General features: G+C 34.7%; 1 long non-coding RNA gene across 2 annotated transcripts; it reads right to left on the bottom strand.

Moving 5' to 3' along the window:
* Nucleotides 1-1,510: 1,510 nt before the first annotated feature.
* Nucleotides 1,511-13,474, bottom strand: LOC109152498. 2 transcript variants are annotated; one of them, XR_002049389.1, is made up of 3 exons: nt 13,413-13,474; nt 13,189-13,258; nt 1,511-1,803 (listed from the first exon to the last, which is right to left on the bottom strand). It is a non-coding gene; the product is annotated as an uncharacterized LOC109152498 (long non-coding RNA). The 2 variants fall into 2 exon arrangements; XR_002049390.1 differs by lacking the exon at nt 1,511-1,803 and adding an exon at nt 2,226-2,412.
* Nucleotides 13,475-14,777: the final 1,303 nt, after the last annotated feature.

The raw sequence follows: 14,777 nt of genomic DNA, 5'->3' as shown, positions 1-14,777 counted from the left end.
TAAACAATTTGTATGTAATAAAGTAATAACACAATAAATTTGTAGATATCATCAATATTTTAAACCTTATATATAACACTTTATTGCATAAATGTAATACGGATTACATTATAACAAAACTCTAATAGACAATTTGTATGAAATAAACTAATAACATAGCAGAATTGCATATATAATCAATAATTTAAACCTTATATATAATATTTTATAACAAAAATATAGTACTTTATAGCAAAAATGTAGTAGAGAGTTTGCAAGATAAAAAGTAATAACATAACAGAATTACATATATAACAATCAATATTTTTTTTTGAAAGCCAACCAAAGCCATATATTAATGAATGAACAAAGCAATAGAGTCAGGAGGGACGGAGTCCCAATACAAAGAATGATTCTGATCAAAAGCTACCGAAACTAAAGTATGAGCATGTAAATTAACCGATCTAGAGATAACATTCAACGAGCAATGATTAAATAAAGATATTGACGCCCTACACTGGTCCACAATGACCCCAACATACGATAAGATAGTCGTGGAGCTTGAGTGTAAGGAACTTCGTAACTCTGAATAATCAATATTTTAAGCCTTATATATAATACTTTATAACATAAATGTAATACACATTTCCTAAGGAATAAAGTAATAACATAACAGAATTGCAGATATTATCAATACTTTATAACATAATAAATGTAGTACTTTATAGGAAAATTATAATAGACAATTTACCGTAAATAAACTATCATTACATAGCAAAATTGCATATATAATCAATACATTAAGCCTTAAATATAATACTTTATAACATAGATGTAATACTTTATAGCAAAACTGTAATAGATATTTTGTAGGAAATAATATTACTAAGCTCATATACCACAAGACCTAAATTTTCCTAACCTAACCTGTCTCACAATTGACACCCGTGAAATTGTCTTGGAGAATTTTCCATACACACATATATCAGTGTTGAAAAAGACTTCTTTACAAGGTAGTATCTGTTCTATACTTTCTCAAATATTTTCAGTCCAAAAAATCTAAACCCCACCACCGAGGCTCAAACCTTTAACCATCCACTTGGATGGATAATCCGGATGTCATCACACTACATGATAGTTGGCAACTGATTAGTTTAATTGTAAATTGTATACAACTTTAAAGAATTACAAGTTAAAACTTAATAGTTTAAACACATTTTCATTTTTCACAAAAAAATTGAATACATAAAACATTATTAAAACATTAAAACCACAAAATCACAAGTCACTGCACAATTCAGAAACTTTCAAAGAAAGCTTACAAATTCCAATTTCCAAATCATAGTCCATGACTCCATAGTTCATACAAACTCCAAAAGTTCAAAATAAAGAAATCATCATATCAATAGTCCAAGTCTTCAAATTTCGAAACAAAGTAAATGATAATTAAGTTATTAACAAATAATAATAGTTTCAAAGTGTTCAACAAGACATCAAATTAACTTTTCAAGGTTTTCTTCTCCATCTACCACACGATTTTTATCATCTTCAAACTCAACAGCCACATCAACTTCTTCTTCACTTTCGGATTCAAAGTTATTTTCTTCAAGCTCCCTTAATCTACAACTCCGTCATGGTCTTTGTGCTTCATCACGTTCCTCATCATTATCCACTTCATCTTCAACTTCAACCTCAACTTCATCATTATCAACAATCCAATCTTGTGCCAAACTTGCATCACTAGCAAGTAATATTTCAACATTTTGCTATTTTTCCATTTGTTAATCAAGTTTGCATTAAATTGCTACATGTCCGACATGAATACTGCAAAAGGACAAACATATTTAAGTTATGACTCTTTGTGTAAGGCAGAATCAGACAATGAAAATCTATCAGAAGTACACACTCCTGAATTCTTAAATAGTTTGAGATTGTCGGGTCTTCAATTCCTAATCATTCATTTACTTAAAGGTCGATGCATCTGTTATGTTATTGCGGAACATAATCCGCTTTCTTGGTATTTGTAACAAAGCGTGGCTCATTGTAACACCCCCAAATTTCTTACCTAGTATGAATCTTAGAAATAAAGGTAGATAAAACGGAAATAAAGGAAAAAGGGGAAAGATAAGTACTAAATCACCCAATCATACATCCAACGGGGATGCTACTCCGTAGTCACTCTAAATAGAATAACTACCGGGAAAGTTACTAGATTAACGTCATAAAAAAATATCATAATGCCCAAATTCAACAAACAGAGTCTAAGCTCGAAAAGAGAAGGAAAGACTCACAGGCCTAAGTGTTAACGCACTACTAAACATAAGGATAGAGTAAGTCAACTACAAGAGGATTAACATCAAAAGATCTAGGAACTAGTACAAAACTATACTAATCTAGCTCATTCTGTTCGCTCTCAGCAATCGTCTGTCAGACCTGAAAGGGGTCAAGTAAAAAGTATACAAAAACAACCCGTTAGCACGAATTCTAAGTATAAACCACGTCATCCTGTAAAGTACATATAGGTATAGATTTGGAAAATGGATGGTTTTGCACTTATAACACGTTAAGCCAATCAAGATCATAGATGTAAGTCAAATAGGTTTACAAGTATATAGATATACTTATACAACAATAGTACTTAACTTATAAGTATATAGCTCATATGCAAGTGAAATCCATATACACGTATTTATGCGATTCATACTCAAGAATATATATATATATATATATATATATATATATATATATATATATATACTCATCACCCATTAGCAAGACATGGATCTAGTTGACTTAATAATTCAAGAATAGATAAAGTGACATGTAATCATGAGAACAACCAAATCGTAGAAAGAAGATGAGACATCATATCATGCATAACATTGGAAATCAAGTATCATGACAATCTGACCATAACATGAATCAAATGAGTCAACTCTAGCCATGAAATCAATATCATATACTCCCTCGAGGAAAATGGTAATATATATATATATATATATATATATATATATATATATATATATATATATATATATATATATATATATATATATATATATATACATACATACATACATACACACACACACACACACACACACACATGAGTACTTGCCCCGTGCGATGCACGGACAAAAATTTATAAGTATTGTTGTAATGTTATAATACAAAGCAGAATTAGTTTTATTAAAAATGTAAGTATAGTTATACAATGTAATATTTAAATGTTAAAGACAATACATGCATTCATATTGCTAAGGGTGAATCAACGATTTGGTCCCTCACTTATTCGCGACTTGTCAATGTTGCCCCTGAATCACGTATTCATCGATTTAGTCCCCGAATATAATTGTTTTTCGTCAAATCAGTCCCTATGGCCGTATTCCGTCAAGTCTCAGGCGAGAGCTCCGATTTGCCCTGGGCATTTTGGTCTTTTCACACCTTCTTCTTCATTAATTGGCATTTGGGTGGGTAGTTGGGGCCGCCATTTCTACTCTGCTCTCTGCGAAAAGATGAAGTTCGGGAAGGAACTAGCTTCCCAGATGGTTCAAGAATGGGGGGGAAGCATACATGGATTACAACTTTCTAAAGGGAGTTCTGAAAGATATCTCCAGATTCCGGCGGCGGAACGCCGCAGCGGCGCAATCATCTGTTCCGGCGGCGGCGGCGACGCGCAAGAATTCATTGAAGAGAAGGCTGTCCATGTACCGGGCTTTCAGCGGGTTGACGAATCGATTGGGCAGCCCTAGAGGCACTCCCAGGAGAAATCATGAAGATGAAGAAGTTATACCGGTGAATGCTGTGGAGCAGGCTAGGAAGGGGTTATTGGAGCGCCGCAGTACCAAACAATGTTCCCTATGTCGTCAGAAGCCGGAGGAGAATACGAGCTGGTGTTCTTCAGAAGGCTTGACGATGAATTCAATAAAGTTGTTAGGTTTTAAAGAGAAAAGGTGGAGGAAGTGAGGAAGGAGGAGGATGAGCTAAGCAAGCAAATAGATGCACTTATAGCTCTCCGGATCGTCGTAGAAAAACCTCCGGTGCCGGTGGATATCAATGGCGCCCAGTCCCAGACAAGAACAGGTTCTGCAGTCACTGAAACTAAGTCACATATGGATGCAATACAAGAAATTGAGATGAGTGGTGAAGAGGTTGCAGAAGATGGTGAAGCATCTGCAGGAACTGCGACAATGGCTGATCAGAACAACACAAAGATTGAAGAAGAGAAGACTAACAACTTCACAGATTTCAGGCCTGCTCCATTACACGTGTTGTACGGCGTAAGAGTCAACATCTAGCCTGAAACTCCCATCTCCACTTTGAAGAACATTTTGAAGGCATCAAACTCTGAACTAACGTCGACGACGATGGAATGTCGTCGAAGAAAGATGAATCACTACTGCGGGTGAGCTAATTTCGACGAGCAGAGTAGAGATGGAGCTCCCTCCGGCGAGCTTGAGCTTCTCCGGCGAAGCTTGGTCAGAGTTAAGCTCCGGTGAAAAGACCAAAATGCCCAGGGCAAATCGGAGTTCTCGCCTGAGACTTGACGGAATACGGCCACAGGGACTGATCTGACGAAAAACAATTATTTTCGGGGACTAAATCGATGAATACGTGATTCAGGGGCAACATTGACAAGTCGCGAATAAGTGAGGGACCAAATCGTTGATTCACCCTATTGCTAATCTCATTTGCAATAATGATCTTACAAAGTTAAACGACTGAGAAAGACCCGGACCACCTCGTGGTTTACACACACACAAAAAAAAAAAAAAAAAAAATCTTACAAATCTATTAATATGCATTCACATTTAGATGGGAAAATTTTTTCCCTACTTGATTTTACTTTACTAACTTTCTTTGTAAATTATTAAAAAACTAATCAAAATTACAAACTATTAAAAAGTTAGCGCGTGTGCGCGCGCGCGCGCGCACACACACACACACACACACACACACACACACACACACACACACACACACACACACACACACACATATATATATATATATATATATATATATATATATATATATATACTAACTTAATAAAAAATAAAAGTTTTAATATAACAAATGTTGGGCCAATATATAATTATATTTTTTAAAAATTTCTGGGCCAAACATATCCCATTGCTGCTGCCCATTCACAATTTTGGAGGGAATGCTAGTTTTGGAGGGAAATCTAGGATTCTGTTTTATTATATATATATGTTAAATAATCCTTTATGCGCTATAACTTGAATGCGGAAGCACAATTAACAATGATCGCATGTAAATCAAATCAATCAACTAAACAATGTTCATGATCATGGATTTTTAATTAAATGGAAAAGATAGAACTTACTTGGCTCCATTGAAGAAGTAATCTCTAAATTAAATGAATCAAGAATATAATGCTTCACCTCTCTGATCCGTATTCCTTAATCACCTCCTGATGATACGGAGACTAGAAAACTTAGAGATTTGAAAACTGTTAAGATCCCGTGAGTTTTCGTGGGTATTTATAGATGTGATGAGAAACCCTCTTTCAAGAGGAATGGGGAACCTCCTTTAGGAATAGAAATCCCTTTAGGATTGTGACCTCCTTTTAGGAATAGAAATCCCTTTAGGATTGTGAAACCCATAACCTTATTCATTATACATCTTTTAACCCTTATAAACTTAAATTTTAACAGAATGAGAGGGAGGGAATTTCACCCAGTAATTCCGCCTTTACACATCACTAATCATCAACGTGAGTACCTTATGGAATTACAACCTTTATTATATAAATCATTGTTAGGAAATAATTATTTCTAACAGTCTCCCACTGATTCATATGAGCATGACACCTTAATTATATGAATCAACGTTAGGAATAAATTATTTCTAACAATCTCCCACTTGATTCATATATGCGTGACTTTACAATTTTCAATCCTTAATTTGAGCTCACTTAATATGAAAATGTAAAATTCACCACCTTATCGAACTTTATTAACCGAATCATGGTGGTTACAGGCCTGACATAGCGTCCCGCTCCCTTCCATTTATCACAGTTAATAAAAATTCGAACCGTAATAATAAGGTAAAATCCGAAACTACCTTATTCCTTATGTCTTAAACAAGACCATTGTTATCACTTCTGAATTATGCATAAATAAGTGATCAACATCAACCATAACAAAATCAAAACCTGAATAGATATCTAAGAGTATCATCAACCTGATGTGCTATCAAACATAAATCCATACATGTATGGCAGAGTTAACCGTTATACAAGGACTTTACCAGTATGCCCATCCTTCCAACATGGCCAATGAAGGTCGTGGGCGCCAATCCCTTAGTCAACGGATCCGTGATCATAAGATCAGTGCCAATATGCAATATTGATACTCTTTTGATTTTGTACCTTCTCCTTAACAGACAGAAATTTCAAATCCATGTGCTTGGCACCACTAGTATATCTGTCGTTCTTTGAGAAGAACATAGCTGTTGTATTATCATAATGAATCCTCAATGGTTTGGCTATAGTGTCAACAATGCCCAAACCATAAATGAAATTACGCAGCCATGATTATTGAATTGTAGCCTCAAAGCATGCTACAAATTCTGCCTTTATAGTGGAAGTAGCAATGACAGGCTCCTTCACACTCATCCAAGATATTGCTCCATGAGCAAGTGGAAAAATATATTCGAATGTGGATTTTCGGGTATCCAAACATCCGGCATAGTCTGAACCCGAATAACCTATAACCTCTAGGTTATTCGTTCCTTTTATATGTGAGCATGTGGTCCTTAGTGCCTTGTAAGTATCACAGGACCCTCTTTTGCAGATTTCCAGTTTATATCTTTCTAAAACTTTGTTAATGTGAGTCTTCTAGGATGAACCTAAAATCCCATGTGATCTATCACAGAATATTTCTTATTCCAGTCACATATGAAGTCTCACTCATATCTTTCATTTCAAAGTTCTTAGAAAGATATTCCTTAATATCACGCAACATCCATTTATTATTAGCAGCAAGAAGAATGTCGTCAACATGTAATACTAGGATTACAAACTTGCTTCCATTAAACCTTTATGTAGATACACTGATCAACAATGATCAAAACCAAATGACAATTTCAAGTATCATTGTCTAGAAGCATGTTTTAATCCATAGATCGACATCTTCAATCTACATATCAGATTTTCCTTTCCTGTGGCCATGAAGCCTTGCGGCTAATCCATGTATACTTCCTCTTTTAATTTACCATTCAGAAGGCGATTTTAATAACCATTTGGTGGAGCTCAAGAACGGAATGAGCCACCAAAACCAAAATAATTCTCAAGGAGAATTATTATCCTGCATGGCTTGGTTAAATGAGTCTGGATAATTATCAATGCTCAAGTCACTTTCATGCTCAAGTGCATAAACAATATAGTCATCAGGAATGGCTGATCTTTTCTATCTAGTAGATCTCCTTAATGCCACTTCCTGCTGAGATTTCACTTGATCATCATCTTGAGTTTCAACCTCATCTTCATTCACAATAGCTTCCTCATGTGGAATTTGAGCATCTAGTTGTTGTTGTTCCAAAGTATTTCCATAAGGCTACACTGCACTACAGCAATAGGAACAACAACAGGAAAAAGGATCACTTGATGAATCTGGAACCATCAATGACTCCTTAATCTCAACATTACGAGCTCCCACACTCCCACTGACTTCGCCATTTTAAATGAAGCGAGCATCACCAGACTCAACAATCCTCGTACTTATGATTAGGACAATAAACATGTACCCTTTAGACCTTTTTGGATATCCAATGAAATAACCACTAATGGTTCTGGATTCCAATTTATTTTCATGTGGATTATATATCCTCACTCCAGCTTGACAGCCCCAAATGTGAAGATGCCTCAAACTAGGTTTCCTTCTTGTCCACAGTTCGTAAGGTGTTTTAAAAAACAACCTTACTAGGAACCCTATTGAGTAAGTATGCTATTGTTTTTAATGCATATATCCACAATGAAACAGGCAATGTACAGTTATTTACCTTACTCCTAACCATTTCCCTTAGAGTACGATTTCACCTTTCTTCCACACCATTTTGATGTGGTGTGCCTAACATTGTGTATAATGCACAAATGCCCTTAGATTCGAGGAATTTCTTTAAATGGGTCAAGAATTTGCCCAACTTTTGATGTTTTCCCATAATACTCATCACCTTTATATGATCTAGTTGTCTTTACCTTTCTATTTAACTGACTCTCAACTTCAAATATGAATGTCTCTGAGACATCCACAGACTGAGATCTTTCACGCAGTAAATAGATGTAACAGTACCCAGAATGATCATCAATAAAGGTAATAAATTATTCATCACCGCTCCAAGACGGATCATCAAAAGAGACCACAGATATCTGTATGTATTAAATCAAGTAATCATGAGCTTCTTGTGGCTGAGTGTACTGATACATGTCTGACTTGCTTTACCTTTATGCAATCGACACATGCATCATTCTAGTCATTAAAATCCAATTGAGACAAAATTCCAACTTTAATAAGTCTCAATATCCTTTATTTGGATATATGACAAAGCCTTTTATGTCACAAGTCAGCTAAAGATTCTTTTGGTGCACTTCTTTTTACAGAAACCTCACTCATAACATTAAACAAGGAATTAACAAAGTCAACATTAAGATTTAAACAGTATAGTGTATCCAACAAAACACCAGAACCGTAAAGGGTTTTGTTGATACGAACATTTGTCTCCAATCTTAAAGTAAAAACCCAATGTTTCCAACCTAGCTGTTGAAACAAGATTTCTAGAACGATTTGGAACATACAGACAATTCTCAAGATCAAGGCAAAACCTGTATCCAGCTTAATTCTGTAAGTTCCAATACCTTCAATTCTAGCTTTCATCATGTTTCCCATGAAAAAAAGACACTTTTCATTTTCCATGTGAGGTTAAAACATCAAAAAACTTGCTTAATGTTATAAACATGCGTGGTAGCACCAGTGCCTAACCACCAAGTATTAGAAAGAACCTTAACAAGATTGGATTCAAAGCATACTGAAACTGAATGTATACTTTTATTTCCATCCAAGCTTTCCTCTTCAGGCATTCAGCCTTCTTGTGCCCAGGTTTGTTACAGAATAGCATTTCTGCACTTTCTGAACATTACCTTGCACCTTCATAGGATGCTTGACCTTTTTTTTTTTTTTTTTTTTTTTTTTAAACTTGTTGCTATTACCACTGACATTAAAATTGTCACCATTATAGCGTGATATTATAGTGTTCACTGCGAACATTTATCTCACATATCAATTGCTTTGAGTAACAAACCTTTATTCAGACTATAATTTATAGACCTTAAGTTTGCATTTAAATCCGCCTTTGGGTCAAATTTAAATACAATGTCAATTTACCGACATGCATCATTCACACATACTTGAATGAGACTATTCATCAACTTTCAATTTAATATATAGGCCATCTTTGGACATGCACTACATATTAACAAAACAAGAATCATAATCTCCTAAATTGTCATTAATCACATGTCTGATCTACCTTTGGGCAACCGCTAGAACCATGTGTTAATGATCACAAATGTTTATCAATCCTTTAGTGTCATTCAAAGATGCAAAATACTTGTGTACGATAAACATTTGTAAACATAAATAATTATTTAGCTATTTCCTTGAGTGGGCCACTTTGGTGACTAACGCACTCGCCTTATGCTAATAATTTATTTATGTGAATAAACCTTAATTTATGTTGCAAACATAAACATAAATGATCATTTAGCTATTACCATGAGTGGGCCGCTTTGGCGACTAACACACTCGCCTTATGCTAATAAATCATTTATGTGAATAAACCTTAATTTATATATATGTTGTAAACATAAACATAAATGATTAATTAGCTATTACCATGAGTGGGCCGCTTTGGCGACTAACACACTCGCCTTATGCTAATAATTCATTTATAAACATATATATAAATTAATAATGAATATAACCTCCAACCATAATTGATTCCAAATGAGCCTATAATTTAAAGCAAGTCCTTAATGCTTTAAATAAACCAAACGGCTCAAATATAAACCCAAATTAAATAAGCCTAAAATTTAAAGCAAATCCATAATACTTTAAATAACCCAAATAGACTTAAATATAAACACAAATTAAATGAGCCTAAAATTTAAAGTGAGTCCATAATACTTTAAATAAACCCAAATAGGCTCAATTTAATTGTCCAAACAAAATAAACCTTAATTTATATGCCGTTCTCTTATATAACATATAATACATAATTGATATTGTCAAATCATATAACACATAAATCATATGCAATAACAAGTAATATGGGCAAACCATATATCAACAGTACGTACGTAGATAGCAACCATATATGTTTAACTTGAACAGTACGTACCAATCATTATTACAAACTAAGTAACCATATAACAATGATTCACAAACTTGAGCAGTACGTACATGATGTTAATCAAATGGGTTTCTTCTTTGTTTTCTCTTTGCCGAAAGAAAGAATTAAGAGAACAAGCAAAAGGAAATTGGTTTCAACTTACATAGCCTTAAATACATACATAGCATTGAATCACATTGTGAACATATGTATGTGCAGGACTAACAAGAATTGTATATACATGTATACATTATTCTGGCAAACACAATAAATGCAATGCATATATATGTTGTATGCACATATTCGCTCGCCAGATAAAGGGGAAGCATGGGAGGCGTGAAGACAAACATACGACTGTGATTTTGATATCGATCAATTTCAACAAATCCGACAAAACCTTATAATTAAAAATCCCAAAATATCATGAACCTTAATTTTAGTGATTAATCAATTTACAAGCAGGCTCTGATACCAAATGTTAAATAATCCTTTATGCGCTATAACTTGAATGCGGAAGCACAATTAACAATGATCGCATGTAAATCAAATCAATCAACTAAACAATGTTCATGATCATGATTTTTAATTAAATGGAAAAGATAGAACTTACTTGGCTCCATTGAAGAAGTAATCTCTAAATTAAATGAATCAAGAATATAATGCTTCACCTCTCTGATCCGTATTCCTTAATCACCTCCTGATGATACGGAGACTAGAAAACTTAGAGATTTGAAAACTGTTAAGATCCCGTGAGTTTTCCTGGGTATTTATAGATGTGATGAGAAACCCTCTTTCAAGAGGAATGGGGAACCTCCTTTAGGAATAGAAATCCCTTTAGGATTGTGACCTCCTTTTAGGAATAGAAATCCCTTTAGGATTGTGAAACCCATAACCTTATCCATTATACATCTTTTAACCCTTATAAACTTAAATTTTAACAGAATGAGAGGGAGGGAATTTCACCCAGTAATTCCGCTTTTACACATCACTAATCATCAACGTGAGTACCTTATGGAATTACAACCTTTATTATATAAATCATTGTTATGAAATAATTATTTCTAACAATATATATATATATATATATATATATATATATATATATATATATATATATTAGTAGTGGAGGGTCATCATACTTTCCATGAACCGTACCCATCTCATCATATCATAACAGTGGGGAGATAGGAACTTCACCATGTGTGAATGAACCTATCCGTGGTCAGGAATTCTCGACTAGCCTAATCAACGTCTCACCCACAAATCTCATAAGTAACATGGAAACGAGACTGCTATCTTAAGTGTGCACAGCCCCTAACTGGGATTCCAAGCCCAGCGAGTAATAGCTCAAGCCCCAAAGTGTACCCAGAACTTTTCTACCAGGCCACTTTTTATACACATAATTTCGGGAATTCTCCACCGACTTTCATTTGATCACATCATCTCATCATATCATTTCAAGTAACTGAGTTCATACGCCACCTCCAAATTAAAAAGGTTTTCTCACGCCAAGATACAATATATCACACAAGTGACATACTATGCCTAAATGTAGTTTGAGGAAATAAGGGATACGGGATATCAAGTTGAATCAAAATAATGTGGATCATATGTAATGACTCATACTCAAGGGATCCTTGTAACGTCATCTCACGAGGATACAACTCATTTCATACTAATCAACACTTAATACATGTTTGGATCACATCCAACAACCCATTTGAAACATGCTATTCGATGTACTTCACTTATGAATCAAGCTCAACACATATACATCAACAAGGTTGGTTCAAACATCAATCAAATCAATACATCACTCCTTTGTTGGTAAAATCATTTTTCGACAAGTATCACACAACACATAGTACCTTAGAACAACTCCCCGAGTCCCACAGATCAAGAAAACCCGTAAAGCCCAAGTGGCCGGACCCGCGGTAGTGTACACTGCCGAAGGGGCCCCTAGGCCGTGTGGGCTAGGCGGCGGGTCGTGCGAGACCCGCCATGAAAACTGCGGGGCTTGGGCAAAGTGGCAGACCGCAAACGGCCTGTCACCGGGCACGCAGGCCTGCCGGTAAGTCTCTCGGGACTCGCAACAGAGCCCGCGCGCCTTCGAAGAGGGGCGAGGCAATAACCTCATCTCTTCGTGTTTTCTTCTTCTTTTGGGCTTTTTGCCCACTTCCAGACCTGATGCAACACCCCAACACCACTCCACAGTAAGATAACAATAATACAACATTATTCAACACATTTCACACATCAAACTCAACAATGATATAATTTCTAAAGTTCACACATCAACAAGAAGAATACATACTCATTTTCAGACAAGGAAAAGAAAATACTTAGGGCTCGTTTGGTTTGCAGAAAATATTTTAAGGGAAGTGGAATTGAAATTCCATGGAAAAACAATTACTAGGAAGATGAATTTCATTATTTGGTTGGTGGAAAAAGAATTACTGGGAATACTGATTCTATTGTTTGGTTAGATTTGAAATTGTAAGAAATAACGAGTATAAAGACATATATGCCCTTACAAATTAATAAGAGTAATATAATTAAAAAAGAAAGTAAGGGTAAAATTGGTAATCCATATCACTTTTTCTTTCCCATCCCCCATGGAAAACAAAATCCTTGGTGCAACCAAGGATTTTGTTTTCCTCAAATTTGAGGAATTCATTTTCCAATGAAAAATGAATTCCATGAACCAAACACCGGAAAAAAACATTTTCCTCTACTTTAAAGAAAATATTTTCCATGAACCAAACATCCCCTTATAGTTTGGATGTCCATGGGTTATACCTCAAGCTTGATGCTCTCCAAAGCTTGAATCCCTCCTCTAAGCCTCAAGGATGGCTTGCTTCTCCACTTCCTAAACCCCCAAAACCAAACAACCAAAGAAATACATACAATACATCATTCGCATACACAAGAATGTATTTAGTACTACCTTATCTTAGCTGAAGAGGAGAAGAGAGATGGAGAAGAGACATAGAAGATGAAAGGAAGAGATGAAGATTCATTACCTAAGTGCTGCCTCTTGCTCACTTAGTTTATCAGGAGAAAGAAATGAAGATGGAGTGATGTGTGGAGGGATTGGGAGGCATAACAATAGAATAATAGACATTTATACTTAGGGTACAAAACCGTAGGCTATGCACATCAGTCATTCATGCCAAAGTGAGGGGTAAAGTGGGGAATTTGTGTTTTGGTCTTTGGGTTATAATTTTGGGTCAAAAGTTGGGTTAGACTATAATATAATCTAATAATTATAGTAACACGATAGGTTTATTTTGAAATCAAGTTTGGGTAAAAAACTTGGCTATCAGATTTACATGTTCCTCTTAGGTTGACTTTTTGGTTGGCCTTTGAATAGAAGAATATATTTTTTTCCCAAATCGAATTTTGGAAATAAGTATATATAAATAGGATTTTGTATTAAATCATTTCGTATAAATAATTTTGACTAATTAATTTATACATACTAGTCACTAGTCAAAAATTTTAGGGAATAAAACGTAATATTTTGAGAGGGATTTGACTAACTATTTTATGAAAGAGGATTAATTTGGGAGAAAAATTTTGGGTTGTTACACTCATCATCACAGGATTGACAGATCACATTGTCAAAGCAAGAATAGTTAATGGGACACAGGGACTAAAGTTCTTATCCCCCGATTGTCTCTCACTCCTTCTAATACGAGATTACCATTCAAGTTCCAACGTAAACAATTCCATTGATGCCTGCATATGCCATGACTTCAACAAAAGTCAGGGCCAAACACTAACTCAGGTTGAGTTATTACTAAAAAAAACGGTATGTAATCACGGACAATTGTACGTGACTTTCTCCTGAGTCACCCATCTTGATGGCCTAAAGATGTTAGCTCTAGACGAGGATGGAAAAGATTGTGTTGCGACTACCAATTTCGTCTACAAAGAGGTTTTCAATAATGTGTAAATACAGTCGCTGATATTATGTTTTTTTTTTCAAAATGAAAAAATTGTTATATATCTAGACAAAAATATATCATCCATACAAATGAACAAGGATACGAATTGATTACTATAACCTAGTTGCTAGAGAACGAGCACACTTGTCTAATTTATAAAAATTTTAAACAATGATATATAAAATCTCTAAAGTTACAGCACTGCATGCGTACATCTACACATTAGCTATTAATTTAAGCAATTATTTGCTCGAACTCAAGCAATGATAGCATCAACAAACATAAACGATCCAAACCATATCTTCAATTGCACTATATAATATTTGATGTTATAATTTAAATAATTGTAAAACGACCCAAATATTCTTAATATTTTATAATAAATCCATTCCGTGCATCGAACAGGTGAAAATTCTAGTAATATATAACAAAAATGTC

The sequence above is a fragment of the Ipomoea nil genome, unplaced genomic scaffold (assembly GCF_001879475.1).
Source record: "Ipomoea nil cultivar Tokyo-kokei standard unplaced genomic scaffold, Asagao_1.1 scaffold2422, whole genome shotgun sequence".
Lineage (NCBI taxonomy): Eukaryota > Viridiplantae > Streptophyta > Magnoliopsida > Solanales > Convolvulaceae > Ipomoea > Ipomoea nil.
Note: the sequence above shows the minus strand (reverse complement) of the source record. Positions and strands in the feature narration are given on the sequence as shown.